General features: G+C 46.2%; 1 protein-coding gene and 1 long non-coding RNA gene across 26 annotated transcripts in view; one reads left to right on the forward strand and one right to left on the reverse strand.

The window, feature by feature from the left end:
- Positions 1 to 1,752, reverse strand: part of ATP13A3 (ATPase 13A3) — a 79,482-nt gene extending 77,730 nt beyond the window's left edge. For 11 of the 25 annotated variants that reach the window (XR_014067896.1, XR_014067903.1, XM_081537875.1 and 8 more), the window contains exons 1-2: positions 1,231 to 1,729; positions 57 to 100 (exon numbers count right to left, since the gene is read on the reverse strand). The gene's annotated coding sequence lies outside the window, so the exon portion shown is untranslated. Of the gene's footprint in view, positions 1 to 56; positions 101 to 1,230 lie in introns of all 25 variants that reach the window. The other 14 variants (XR_014067897.1, XR_014067908.1, XR_014067923.1 and 11 more) reach the window with 4 other exon arrangements.
- Positions 1,753 to 1,849: 97 nt separating this feature from the next.
- On the forward strand, positions 1,850 to 3,758 carry LOC145524897 (uncharacterized). The gene is made up of 2 exons (XR_014067932.1): positions 1,850 to 1,918; positions 2,176 to 3,758. It is a non-coding gene; the product is annotated as an uncharacterized LOC145524897 (long non-coding RNA).
- Positions 3,759 to 13,376: the final 9,618 nt, after the last annotated feature.

A 13,376-nucleotide genomic window follows, 5' to 3' on the forward strand; every position in this document is an offset into this window, starting at 1 on the left:
CTATAGCTCTAAAATACTGATGATTAAAAGTAGTTAATTATGTGAGTGATTCATACCTCCTATGCCCAGACACCAAGATCCAAGGATGTTTCCGTCAGATCTATGGGAAAAGGAATGATAAACACCTGTTACAAAAGCTTTCCTAATTCGGAAGCTCTCAATTATTGTCAATCCCCAGCCACTGGTGGTGCTGGAGAAGACTCTTGAAAGTCCCATGGACAACAAGGAGATCAAACCAGTCAACCCTAAAGGAAATCAACCCTGAATACTCATTGGAAGGACCGGTGCTGAAGAAGCTTCAATAGTTTGGTCACCTGATGCGAAGAGCCGACTCACTGGGAAAGATCCTGACGCTGGGATAGACGGCAGAAGAAGAGGGCGACAGAGGATGAGATGATTGGATGGCATCGCCCATTCAATGGACATGAATTTGGGCAAACTCCGAGACAGTGAGGGACATGGAGGCCTGGAGTGCCGCAGTCCACCGGGTCGCAGAGTCGGACACGACTTGGTGACTGAACAACAACAAAACCAGATTCCCTCGGCTCCCCACGCCCGCAAAAGAAAAAGAAAAAACCAGGTCACACATCCACCAGAACCTAACTTTTCAGAAGACACAGGGAGAAGAAAAAGCTATAAACAGAGCGGTCACGGAAGTACCGGAGGAAAGGGCCCTAGGTGTTTCTCAAGTCGAAGTGAGAGGCCTTAGGCAAGTTGTTAAGTCACTTTTCCTCTCTGGGCCTCACTCAGCTTAATGCGGTAACTGGCAAGGCTACTACTCGGTGGCTAAGGACGAAGTCAAGATTCCTCAGTGAGCACCCGAGCAAACCCATCAAGCTCCCTGCCAATACTGCTACCTTCGATCTCACCATCTCCTGGACTTTCTAAACGCGCTGGACCACCTCACCATCTCACTCCCAAACCCCAACACACTTGCCTCCTGCACTAGCGGCGTGTCCCAACCAGGCCTTCACCCTACAACGTGGAGCCCTTCCTCTCGCCTCACCTGTCCCAGACAATCAGCAGTCTTAGCGCTCCCCTCCTCACCCTACCCACACCTTCCCCGAAAAATGATGCCCAATTCCGGCCCGAGGAGGCCGACCCCGAGCTCACCTGGTGCCCGCACCCCCAACAATACCACTCACCTCTTCCAACCTCCCACATCACCACCACCACCCGCTCCACGCCTCGTTCACCCTCCGCCGTCTCGGGGAAGCTGGGGCCACTCACCTGGCGCCCCCGCGCCGTCTCCCGGGCGGCCTCCCGTCCGGGGCTGCCAAAGGGCCGTGTGGGGCCGGGGCCGGGCTCGCCGCTGTAGCCGCCGCCGCCGCTTCACCTCAGCCCAGCCCCATCGCCCTCGGCCGGCGCCGGCGGCCGCGGGTCGCTCGAGCTCGAGGAGCCGCCGCCGCCGCGCGCTGCGGCTCCGGGTGAGGGGAGGGAGGCGCCGCGGCGGGGCCCGGGCCGAGCCGGGCGCTGGGGCGTCCGCGCTCTCCTCCTCTGCGCCCGCGGCGGCTGCGTGCAGCCGGAGCAGGGCGAGAACAAGGGCGAGCGACAGGGGGAGGTAGGCAAGGGAGGGGGGCGTTCTGCACTCCGAAACTGCCTCTAGCCGCCAGCGACGAAGCGAACCCCCCCCTCCCCTCAGCGGTGGCGCCTGGATCACGCTGCGGGGAGAACCAGCAAGCGGACAGGGGAGCGCGCGCTGCTAGCTCGGGACTCCCGCGCCGGATGTGAGGTCACGTGCTTGCCTCATCCAGCGCCGAGGGCGGAGGGGCGCAGAGGGTACGCCGGGAGGGCGGGGCCGGAGTGGGCGGGGGTGATGGCCAGGCCCCGCCCACATCTTCCCTTTTAGCCCCCCTTCTCCAGGCTGGAGCAGAAAAGAAAGAGCGAGGAAGAGCGCTGCAGAGGAGCTGTCTGTTGGGTAGGTGTTACTAACGCAGGACGGCATTTTTTTTTTGTTGGCGGGAGGAAGTGGTATTTGCCATCCTGGCCACCGTGCAAAGACTAAATTACAGTCCAAATCCTCATTTTATAAACAGGGAAACCGAGTTGTAGTGAGGGGCCTAGCCTGACTTGCCTAGAGTCAAGGTCACAGAGGTAGCTTGTACAACAGTGATGGAGAAGAGGTCAGATCCTGACTAGGCTCGCAGTGCCTTAACATTACACTCCCCCTTGCAGAAACCAAAAACTGTAGATCTCATTTAACAACCGGCTCAGCGGTGCCCAGCCTTGGGAGGAGGACTGGAAGGCGTACCCAAGAGAAAGCTCCCACGTGCCCACTACACTGCCTCCAGCGGTAGGGATTTTCTTCCGACAGCTCTGGATGCATATTAAATATTGCCCCTATCAGAAGATTTATCTCGGGGCACAGAGATGAACAAATCTTCCGGCCGGGTGAACAAATCGCGAGATCGGTTTTCGCTGCGTCCCTTTGGCGACCCGCACAAGGAGAGCGCTCAGACACCTGCTGCCTCGGGCTCCGGCCATCTTTTCGCCCTGAGACTCTCGCCCGTGCCCTTTAGGCCCCGCCATCACTGTTAGTGTCATTCACTTCGCGGCTAACAGAACTCCCATCTGCAGGGGCGGAAGTAAGGAAGAGACTCCCGACCTCTGGTGCTCCGCCCTTGGGAGCTTTCAGGCTCTGGTTCCTGGCACATGATACTACAAGTCGGGGGTTGCTACCCTTGATCCGCGACACGTGGTGACACCTCATCTGAGACAGCACACACCCATGGCATCGATGTTGCCTCACCAGGAGCCAGGAACACGCTGCTCCTGGGCCCCTACATCACGTGGAGCGGGACATTTTACGTGCACTTTCTCGTACCACGTGGCGTGGGCGCCCACTGTACCCAGATGGATCTACAGCGCTCTCTCGAGCCCATGGGATCAGTCTCAATGTCTGTTTCCTCCCTCAAATGAGTAAATGAGATGAGGACTGTGGTAGTTGTTGGGCAAACTATAAGAAGCTGTCTTGGTGGGGTTGAGCCCGTAAAGCTTCCTTCCTCACCTCTCGCTTCTCCTTGGATCCTCGCTCTTTTCCCTCCGCCTTTAAACAAGCTTAGCTCCTAAAACTATGGTGCCCAACCTCCGCTCCAAGTGCCCTCTCCAGTTAGCTTCGAAGGGCTTCTCTCCCTCTCATGACCTCTTATACAGTGGTCTCTCTGCTGTCTCCACTTCCTCATTTCTCAACACTGGGCATTCCAGCTTCCCCTCTTCTCCCCAACACACACCCTCACCCTGCTTGGGCAAGAGAACCCCTGATTTTCATTCTCCCAAATCTTAGTAGGCACCCTGAAGGCATTCTCTTTCTGGGTCTCTCTGCTACATTTGACAATTCAGATGACCCCCACCTTCTGGAATCTCAACATTCTCTTGGTTTGCAGAAGAGTATACTCTTCCAGTTCTCACATCTCAGTAAATAAGGCCTCTGCCTCCTTGGGTGGCATCCTTAAGTGCCACTAATTGTGAGTCTCCACCTTATATGCAAGACTCTGAACCCACAGCTCTTCTCATTCCACTCTTAGGAGATCACCTCCAACCTCACGGTTGCAATTACCCAATCAGCAATTGCAGACCAGACCTCTTCCACAAGAGTTAGACCCAAATATTGAACTGCCTGCCGGGAAGCTCTATCTAGATATCATAGGGGCGCCTCAAACTCAGCTTATCCAAAACTAAACTTGCCCTCTGCCTTCAAACAGCCCTTCCCTCAGCTGTTGGCACCAGCAGCCATCAGAATTAGAAAGTTGAGAATCAATGTGAGTGTTTTTCTTTTATTTTGGCCTTGCAGCAGGGCATATGGAATCTTAGTTCCCTGACCAGGGATGGAAACTTCCCACCCACCCTCCTTCTTCCCCTTGCAGTGGAAGGCAAAGTCCTAGCCACTGAACCATTAGAAAAGTCCAGGTGTGAGTCATTATTGATTCAGCCCCTTGTCTTATCCAATCATCTAGTTATTTCTATTTCACCTTCTTAATAAGCCTCAAATCTCTACCTCCATTTCCACTGGCAAGCATTCCAGTCATCCTTTCCAGCCTGAACTATTAGAGTAGCCTCCTAACAATCTTCAGACAAATTCATGCTCCACTCAGCCTCAAGAGTGAACTATCTAAAACCCTGCAGGAGTTCCCTCTGGTGTCTTGCTGTTGCATGTATCTCCAAGGAACCCAGCAGGAACTTGTCGATGCACTCATGCCTTTAAAAGACCACAGAGAGGTCCAGACTTCAAGAAGCAGCCAACATCCCCAAAGTCAGGCAACACATAACCAAATAAGAAAAAGCTATAGGAAGAAAACGGGCAATTGAATATTTCAAACAGTTTTCTGTTACAGATGTTCTAGGTATGGAAAGAAGAGAGTTTGGACACTGATGAGAGGAGTTGCTGAGTCACTGGGAAAAGCTTGAGCATGTTTATAGGTTAAGGGAAAAGACAAGCCAAAAAAGGAGAAGCCAAGGATGAAGAGAAAGGGAGTGGTGCGAGCCTTGAAAAGTTCTGGAAGGCTGGCTGGTTCTTGGCCCAGGATGATTCTGGGCCTAGACCTCTGTTCATGCTGCGCCCAGCCCTTCCCTCCTCTAATCCTACTCACTCCTTAAGACACAACCTCCAATCACAACTTCAAATAGGTAACAGTCCTCCATGTGTGCATGTGCTTAGTCGCTCAGTCATTTAGTTAGCTCTCACTTCACTTTCCACCCGTATTCTCTATTGTCTTCCCCTCTTACCATCATCTTACCTTTCTAATTCATTGAAAGAAAAAAATGTAGACCATCAAGAGAGAACACCCACAAATCTATGCATCAACCCACACCTGCGTGGAGTATCTCCCTCACTCACCTTTTTGCAGAGGGGCAGACAGTGCCTCCTTCCAAGAGCTCAAACCCTTTGTAAGTATAGTCCTGGGCCTCCCAAAGGTCACTGCTATTGCCAACTCCAGTGGATACTTTTCAGTCTTTATCTCTCGGCCCTCTCAGCAACTTCATCTCCCATTCTTGAAACACTTTTCTCTCAGTTTCGATGTCTCTTTCGGATTTCCTCCTCCCTCTCTGTGTGTATCATTTCAGACTCTTGTGGCTACTGCCTCTGTCTCACCTCTAAATGGTGCTGCTCCCTGAGGCTCAATCCAGGGCCCGTTTTTCTGTATGTACAGTCTGTTTGGGTTTGTTGTTGGATTTTGGTCTTTGTTTTGGTTTGCTTTGGTTTTGTCATCTATGGACCTTACAAAACTTGTGGGTGGGCTTCAGGAAGTCTGTAAATTCCTTACACTTTTGAATGAAAACAAATACCTTTAAAGGAAGAAGTATAGCTTCTATCAGCTTTTCAAAGTCATCTGGAACCCCCAAAAGGATAAGAGCACTTATCCATATTTGCTCCCCCAAATGATATCGAGCACCATGGTGATAGCTATCATCTGTATGTACATTCATAGCATAATGATATATATATATATATATCTGTAGCCCAGGTCTCCCTTCAGAATCCCTGGGCCATATGTCCATGAGCCGTATGTCACATAATGTCTCACTAGTACCTCATCAATTCACTCATCCAAAACTCAACTCTTGCCCTTCTTCCCCAAACCAGACATTCACCCAGGCTTTCTGGCCTGGTGGCACTGTTACCTACCCAGCTCCACAAACCAGAAACCTGGGGGTCATTCTTTCCAATTCATTATCAAATCCACTACAAATCCATTCATATCTCACCATCTCTACTTCCACTAGAATAATTCAAGCCACTTCCATCTCTCATCTGGAACTACTGCCTTACCCTCCAACCGATTTTTCAAATTTCATCCTTGTTGTTGTTGTTCAGTCGCCAAGTTGTGTCTGACTCTTTGTGACTCCCTGGACCACGTGGCAATCGTGCCAAGCTTCCCTGTCTTCCACTATCTCCCACAGTTTGCTCAAATTTATGTCCATAAGGTCCATGATGCCATCTAACCATCTCATCTTCTGCCATCCTCTTCTCCTTTTGCCTTCGGTCTTTCCCAGTGTCAAGGTCTTTTCCAATGAGTTGGCTCTTCACATCAGGAAGGCCTGCCCTCCCAGAAACCATTTCATCCTTACCCATTTCCAGTCCCATTCTTACACAACAGCAAGGTGAATTACTATGTGTGACTTGGAACATAGCTTCTGATAAACATTTTTAATTGCTCCTTATTTCACTGAGAATAAAATGTGAATTTTTTTGACCTACAAAGTCCAGTGTTGGGTGTGGCCTGCCCAACACTGCACCTTCACTGGCATGTCTTTCACCTTCCTCCCATCCTAGATCTTTCCCTATTTCACCTCATTCCAATCACAAGCCTTCTTTCAGTCCCTCAAACACATTGCATTTTCCTGCCCTCAGGGACTTTGCACAACCATTTCTTTCTCTCTTTCCCTTGTTTCCTTGCTTGGCTAACCCTCACAAATTCAGCTCTTGGCTTAAATATGTGTACATCCGTTCTTGATAAAGGCCTTCCCTACTATTCATTCTTTCCTTTATTTTCTGATTCCCTCCATTTATTTTCTTTATAACCATCATCCCAATTTTAATTACCTGTGAGTTTATGTATGAATTTAACACTATCTCCCCCACCAGATTTCAACTCTGTAAAGATGAGGACTTATTACGGTGCCAGAATTTTTCTAGAAGGGACTTTAAAGTGGTAGTCTTTTTGAGAGAGGAAATGATTTGTCTTGAGGCTATGTTTGCATGGCACTTTACGTAAGACTGAAAAAGTGTCAGTTTTCCATGTTTGTAAAGGGGAAAGGAGTTTTGGAATTAAGGGGAAGGGACACAGAAAGCGTTTCCCCTGCCCTCCCAAGAAGCCATCTCTTGGTGATGGTGAGTCGGTTTGGTTTATCACTACAGATCTAGCACTAGACGAAGCCTTGCATGGGCTTCCCAGGTGGCGCTCGTGCTTCTGCTAAGTCGCTTCAGTTTTGTCTGACTTTGGCGACCCTATGGACTATAGCCCACCAGGTTCCTCTGTCCATGGGATTCTCCAGGCAAGAATACTGGAGTGGCTTTCCATGCCCTCCTCCAGGGGATTTTCCCAACCCAGGGATTGATTACCACCTGGCACTAGTGGTAAAGAACCTGCCTGCCAATGCCAGAGACATAAGAGACAGGTTCAGTCCCTGAGTTGGGAAGATCCCCTGGAGAAGGCTGTGGCAACCCACTCCAGTATTCTTGCCATGGACAGAGGAGCCTGGCGGGCTATGGTCCATGGGGTTGCAGAGAGTTGGACACGACTGAAGTGACTGAGCACACACTCATGAAGCCTGTCAAATGTTTGTTGTCAAATGTGAATGAATGAATTTACAGTTTCAAACACCATCTCTGTTAAATGCCTTTCCTGACTCTCAGGCTAAGGATTCCTATTCTGTTCATCTTTTCCACTGCATTTACAATGTTTAATAAGTACTTTGTTTAGTGTCTGTCTTCCATTAATCTATGTATTCGTGTTTTTGCTTTTACCGTTCTAACTGCTTTCATATGTTATTTGATCATTACAGCAATACCAACACAAAAAGCTGTAGTTACTATTATCTATATTTTTATAGATGAAGAAACAGAGGAAGCTTTACATGTATTATTTCATTTAATCATTGGAATAATTCAGGAAGTAGATACTATCATCATCTCAATGTTTACAGATGAAACTGAGGAAAGCTTAAAATTTCATTTTGCTGCTGCTAAGTTGCTTCAGTTGTGTCTGACTCTGTGCGACCCCATAGACGGCAGCCCACCAGGCTCCGCCGTCCCTGGGATTCTCCAGGCAGGAATACTGGAGTGGGTTGCCATTTCCTCCTCCAGTGCATGAAAGGGAAAAGTGAAAGTGAAGTCGCTCAGTCGTGTCCGACTCTTAGCGACCCCATGGGTCTGCAGCCTACCAGGCTCCTCCATCCATGGGATTTTCCAGGCAAGAGTACTGGAGTGGGGCGCCATTGCCTTCTCCGAAAATTTCATTTTACAGGGTAGGAAAAGATACTATTAATAAATAACTCTCTTAAAGTCACAGAGCTAATAAACAACACACAGCCTGGATTCAACACATGAAGCTTGGCTCCAGGGTCAAACTCTTGATCAGTACAACCAAATGAAGCTGTAGGGATCCAGCCTCTGGGATCCAAACTCTGGATTGTCTGTTTAAGCACCCAGACCCTGACTTTTCATGAGCAGGTACCCAACTCATCCATCCTTAGCACCTATGTAGGACCCAGTTCATGATGGTACTCAGTAATAAATATGCTAAGTAAATGAATAACAAATTTTCAATGATTTTCACAATCACAATGCAAAACTAACAATGAAATGACTAAGCTTCCCATTTTATAGAGAGGAAAAATGAGGTTCACAACTTCATAAGAGGAAGTGATTTGACTTACTGTCCTTCTGACTGACTCCAGCCTCTTTTGTATTTCTTTTGCTGCTCCCACAAAAGGTTAGAGGACAGATTTGAGGAAGGACTACACCTTAGGAAAAACTGAAAAAAAAAATTTGCAAAAATGCCATAGCACTCACTGCCTTTCCTATAAAAAGTGACCATTAAAGTACTTTATGGTGTTCGCCTAACAAGCTTTCTGTTTCCTTTAGTTCCTCCTAAGTCGTTTTGTCCCTATTTAGCATGAACCACATATGTCTCTGTGTTTGTGTGTGCGTGTGTGTGTGTGTGTGTGTGTGTGTGTTGGAACAAGAAGAGGAGGAGAGCTGTGAGTCAGATGTCTAGAAATCAGGGTCCAGAGGCCACCACTGACTCGTTTCTGTTGCTAAGCAAAGCATGTAATCTTTTTCTGTCTCTACCACAAGACAGAAAGCCAGGGATCTGCATTCTTCTCAGGCCACGGTGCCCTAGGATATGGTGGGTCACATGCCACTGAATGTAGTTTACAAACTCACTGTTCAGACCATAGAACCCATGCGTGGAGGAGTGCTCACTGCTGGCATGTAGCCCATCACGTGCTAGTGAACCAGTACTCCTGGAGGAAAAAAGCCCTGATTTGTAGCACCTGCCAATTTCGTGGTGTCAATATTCCCACCACGGCCATATTCCAGCTACCAACAGTTGACACAGCTCACAAAATTCCTGAAAATGTAGCAGTCTGCTCAAATGAGCCAACACAGATCAGTGCCAGCACACTGCTGCTTATAGTACCTCCTTGCATGGATGGGATGAGGAGAAATACAAGCTAGGCTGTTCCTGGGAATTTCCCTGTGTTTAGATATGATGATTTCACCTCTGATGAAAAAAAGAGCAATTGTACTAAAGATGGGAAAACTAGGTTCTAATCTTAGCCTTCTTAGAAGTAACGTATTTATTTCTTCAAATTTCAATTTTAATAGGAATAGTATTACCTATTTCACAGGATGGTTGGTTATCTAACAAACACTTATATAGCACTTGGTTATCTAATGAACACTTCTAAAGCACTTAATATCAGCTAAGCACTATTTAAATACCTTACACATTTACTTATTTAATCTTCATAACAACATTTTATAATCAAAGCTATGGTCTTTATAATCAAAGCTCTGTACGGATGTGAGAGTTGGACCATAAAGAAGGCTGAGCACCGAAGAACTGATGCTTTCACATTGTGGTGCTGGAGAAAGACTCTTGAGAGTCCCTTGAACTGCAAGGAGATCAATCAGTCCTAAAGGAAATCATCCTTGAATATTCATTGAAAGGACTGATATTGAAGCTGAAGCTCCAATACTTTGGCCACTTGTTGGAAAGAGCTGACTCATTGGAAAAGACCTTGATGCTGGGAAAGATAAAAGACAAAGGAGAAGAGGGCAACAGAAGATAAGATGATTAGATAGCACCACCAACTCAGTGGATGTGAATTTGAGCAAACTCTGGGAGATAGTGAAGTACAGGAAAGCCTGGCCTACTGCAGTCCATGGTGTCACAAAGAGATGGACACAACTTAGCGACTGAACAAAAACAACTTATCAACTGAGAGATGTGAAAGACCAAAGCACAGAGAAGTTAACTAAATTCTCTAAGGTCACACAACTAGCAATAGTGCCAGGATTTGAACCTGGCTCCAAAGTCTGTGCTGTTACACTTTAGGGCCCCAAGTCAAAGCAGCTGCCTGATTTTATAAATAGAGTTTTATTGGAACACAACCATGTCTGTTTATTTACATAAATAAACATTTTTGTTTATGTAAACATTTACATAAATAAACATAAATCTGCTTTTGTGTTACAACAGCAGAATTGAGTAGTTGTAACAGAGACCGTATGACCACAAAGCCCAAAATATTTATAATATCTGGCCCTTTACTGAAAAGGTTGGCTAATCCCTGCTCTATGGTATCCTGCCTATTTGTATGGGGAGAGACAATGATTTTAATTAAGAACCTAGTAACTCTTAAGGTCAAACTGGTTCTGAAATTGTGTTCTGAGCCTGTAAGACAAGTGAAAAATAATGTCAGGTTTGTAATTGTACCCTGTCATTTGTACCATAACAATTCTGCCACTGTCCCCTGACATTTGTACTATAACAGTAAGGTGTAAACTTCAGTAACAAATGATCCATGATAACAATTATTAGTAGAAACATATACCTGACATCATGGGATCCAACCTCACAGAACTGGAATTAATTCAGAAATTGTTCATCGCAACCTTGACTCTCCACCTGGAACTATTGTATTGGGTTTCTGAACTGTAAATGCCTAAATTTAAACCATAAATTTAAAATGCCGTAAATCCTCCATGATCATCCTTTGAGCCCTACATGATGATTCCCAATATGCGTAGTCATGGATTCTTGTACAACAGAGCAGAGTCACCTCCTTTATGGGGCTCAGGCACCAGGCTAACACCTGTCATTCTGTCCCCAAGGCAGCTCCTCCATGTGGCTGTTTCAGATGCCAAGCAGAGAAACTCCTGAACACCTGTCATTCACTGGCCTCTTGGACAGTCGTTAAAAACTTCCCCCGCCTTTGCAACTACTTCCTGTGAGCCTCTCAGGGACTACTAGTCACTCGTGACCTATTTTCAGAGCTGGTAGTTCTGGCTCCCAAAGCAAACGAGGAATAAGTCCAGCTACAGGTGGTTGTTTCCTTTACACTCCAAGCAGCAGAAAAGAATTGCTCAGTGAAGGTGAAACGACCGCCATAGGTCAGCTGGGTGGGAATGATTGCTTCATTCGGGTCGATAGATTTTCATCCTGCTATGAACTATGGATTCATAACTCAAGATCACTAGAAGGCTGTTTATTATCGTCTGTTTGCTGAAGACAAAGTTGCTTCTTTATAGTTATAAAGAAAAAGAACCCATTTGCACTTCTTGTTTTTCTTCTTTTCTCAAAAGAAAAAATACCTCTACCAAATTGGCAAATTAAGACAATACTGTACTGATTGAGCTACTGTATGGAAGTCCTATTACCAAAGAATTTCTTTCAGAAACATTTCAAAAGTAAGTTGATCCAAAAGAGAACTCCACCATGAGGTTACCTGGAACCTAATCCAGGCTATAACTCCAGAAAGAATGATGGGATGGAGCCAAAGCAAAAACGATACCCAAATGTGGATGTGACTGGTGATAGACACAAAGTCCGATGCTGTAAAGAGCAATATTGCATAGGAACCTGGAATGTTAGGTCCATGAATCAAGGCAAATTGGAAGTGGTCAAACAGGAGATGGCAAGAGTGAACATCAACATTCTAGGAATCAGCAAACTAAGATGGACTAGAATGGGTAAATTTGACTCAGATGACCATTATATCTACTACTGTGGGCAAGAATCCCTTAGAAGAAATGGAGTAGCCATCATGGTCAACAAAAGAGTCCAAAATGCAGTACTTGGATGCAATCTCAAAAACGATAGAATGATCTCTGTTTGTTTCCAAGGCAAACCATTCAATATCACGGTAATCCAAGTCTATGCCCCGACCAGTAACGCCGAAGAAGCTGAAATTGAACGATTCTATGAAGACCTACAAGACCTTCTAGAACTAACACCCAAAAAAGATGTCCTTTTCATTATAGGGGACTGGAATGCAAAAGTAGGAAGTCAAGAAACACCTGGCGTAACAGGCAAGTTTGGCCTTGGAGTACAGAATGAAGCAGGGCAAAGGCTAATAGAGTTTTGCCACGAGAATGCACTGGTAGTAGCAAACACCCTATTCCAACAACACAGGAGAAGACTCTACACGTGGACATCACCAGATGGTCAACACCGAAATCAGATTGATTATATTCTTTGCAGACAAAGATGGAGAAGCTCTATAAAATCAGCAAAAACAAGACCGGGAGCAGACTGTGGCTCGGATCATGAACTGCTTATTGCCAAATTCAGACTTAAATTGAAGAAAGTAGGGAAAACCACTAGGCCATTCAGGTATGACCTAGATCAAATCCCTTATGTGTATACCGTGGAAGTGACAAATAGATTCAAGGGACTAGACCTGATAGACAGAGTGCCTGATGAACTACGGATAGAGGTTCGTGACATTGTACAGGAAACAGGGATCAAGAAAATCCCCATGGAAAAGAAATGCAAAAAAGCAAAATGGCTGTCTGAGGAGGCCTTACAGATAGCTTGGAAGAGAAGAGAAGCAAAAAGCAAAGGAGAAAAGGAAAGATATTCCCATCTGAATGCAGAGTTCCAAAGAATAGCAAGGAGAGATAAGAAAGCCTTCCTCAGCGATCAGTGCAAAGAAATAGAGGAAAACAACAGATTGGGAAAGACTAGAGATCTCTTCAAGAAAATTAGAGATACCAAAGGAACATTTCATGCAAAGATAGGCTCGGTAAAGGACAGAAATGGTATGGACCTAACAGAAGCAGAAGATATTAAGAAGAGGTGGCAAGAATACACAGAAGAACTGTACAAAAAATATCTTCATGACCCAGATAATCACAATAGTGTGATCACTCACCTAGAGCCAGACATCCTGGAATGTGAAGACAAGTGGGCCTTAGGAAGCATCACTACGAACAAAGCTAGTGGAGGTGATGGAATTCCAGTTGAGCTATTTCAAATCCTCAAAGGTGATGCTGTGAAAGTGCTGCACTTGATATGCCAGCAAATATGGAAAACTCAGCAGTGGCCACAGGACTGGAAGAGGTCAGTCTTTGTTCCAGTCCCAAAGAAAGGCAATGCCAAAGAATGCTCAAACTACCGCACAATTGTACTCATCTCACATGCTAGTAAAGTAATGCTCAAAATTCTCCAAGCCAGGCTTCAGCAATACGTGAACCGTGAACTTCCAGATGTTCAAGCTGGTTTTAGAAAAGGCAGAGGAACCAGAGATCAAATTGCCAATATCCGCTGGATCATCGAAAAAGCAAGAGAGTTCCAGAAAAACATCTATTTCTGCTTTATTGACTATGCCAAAACCTTTGACTGTGTGGATCACAATAAACTGTG

This window comes from Giraffa tippelskirchi, chromosome 2, assembly GCF_054371585.1.
Source record: "Giraffa tippelskirchi isolate mGirTip1 chromosome 2, T2T-mGirTip1v1.2.pri, whole genome shotgun sequence".
Classification (NCBI taxonomy): Eukaryota; Metazoa; Chordata; class Mammalia; order Artiodactyla; family Giraffidae; genus Giraffa; species Giraffa tippelskirchi.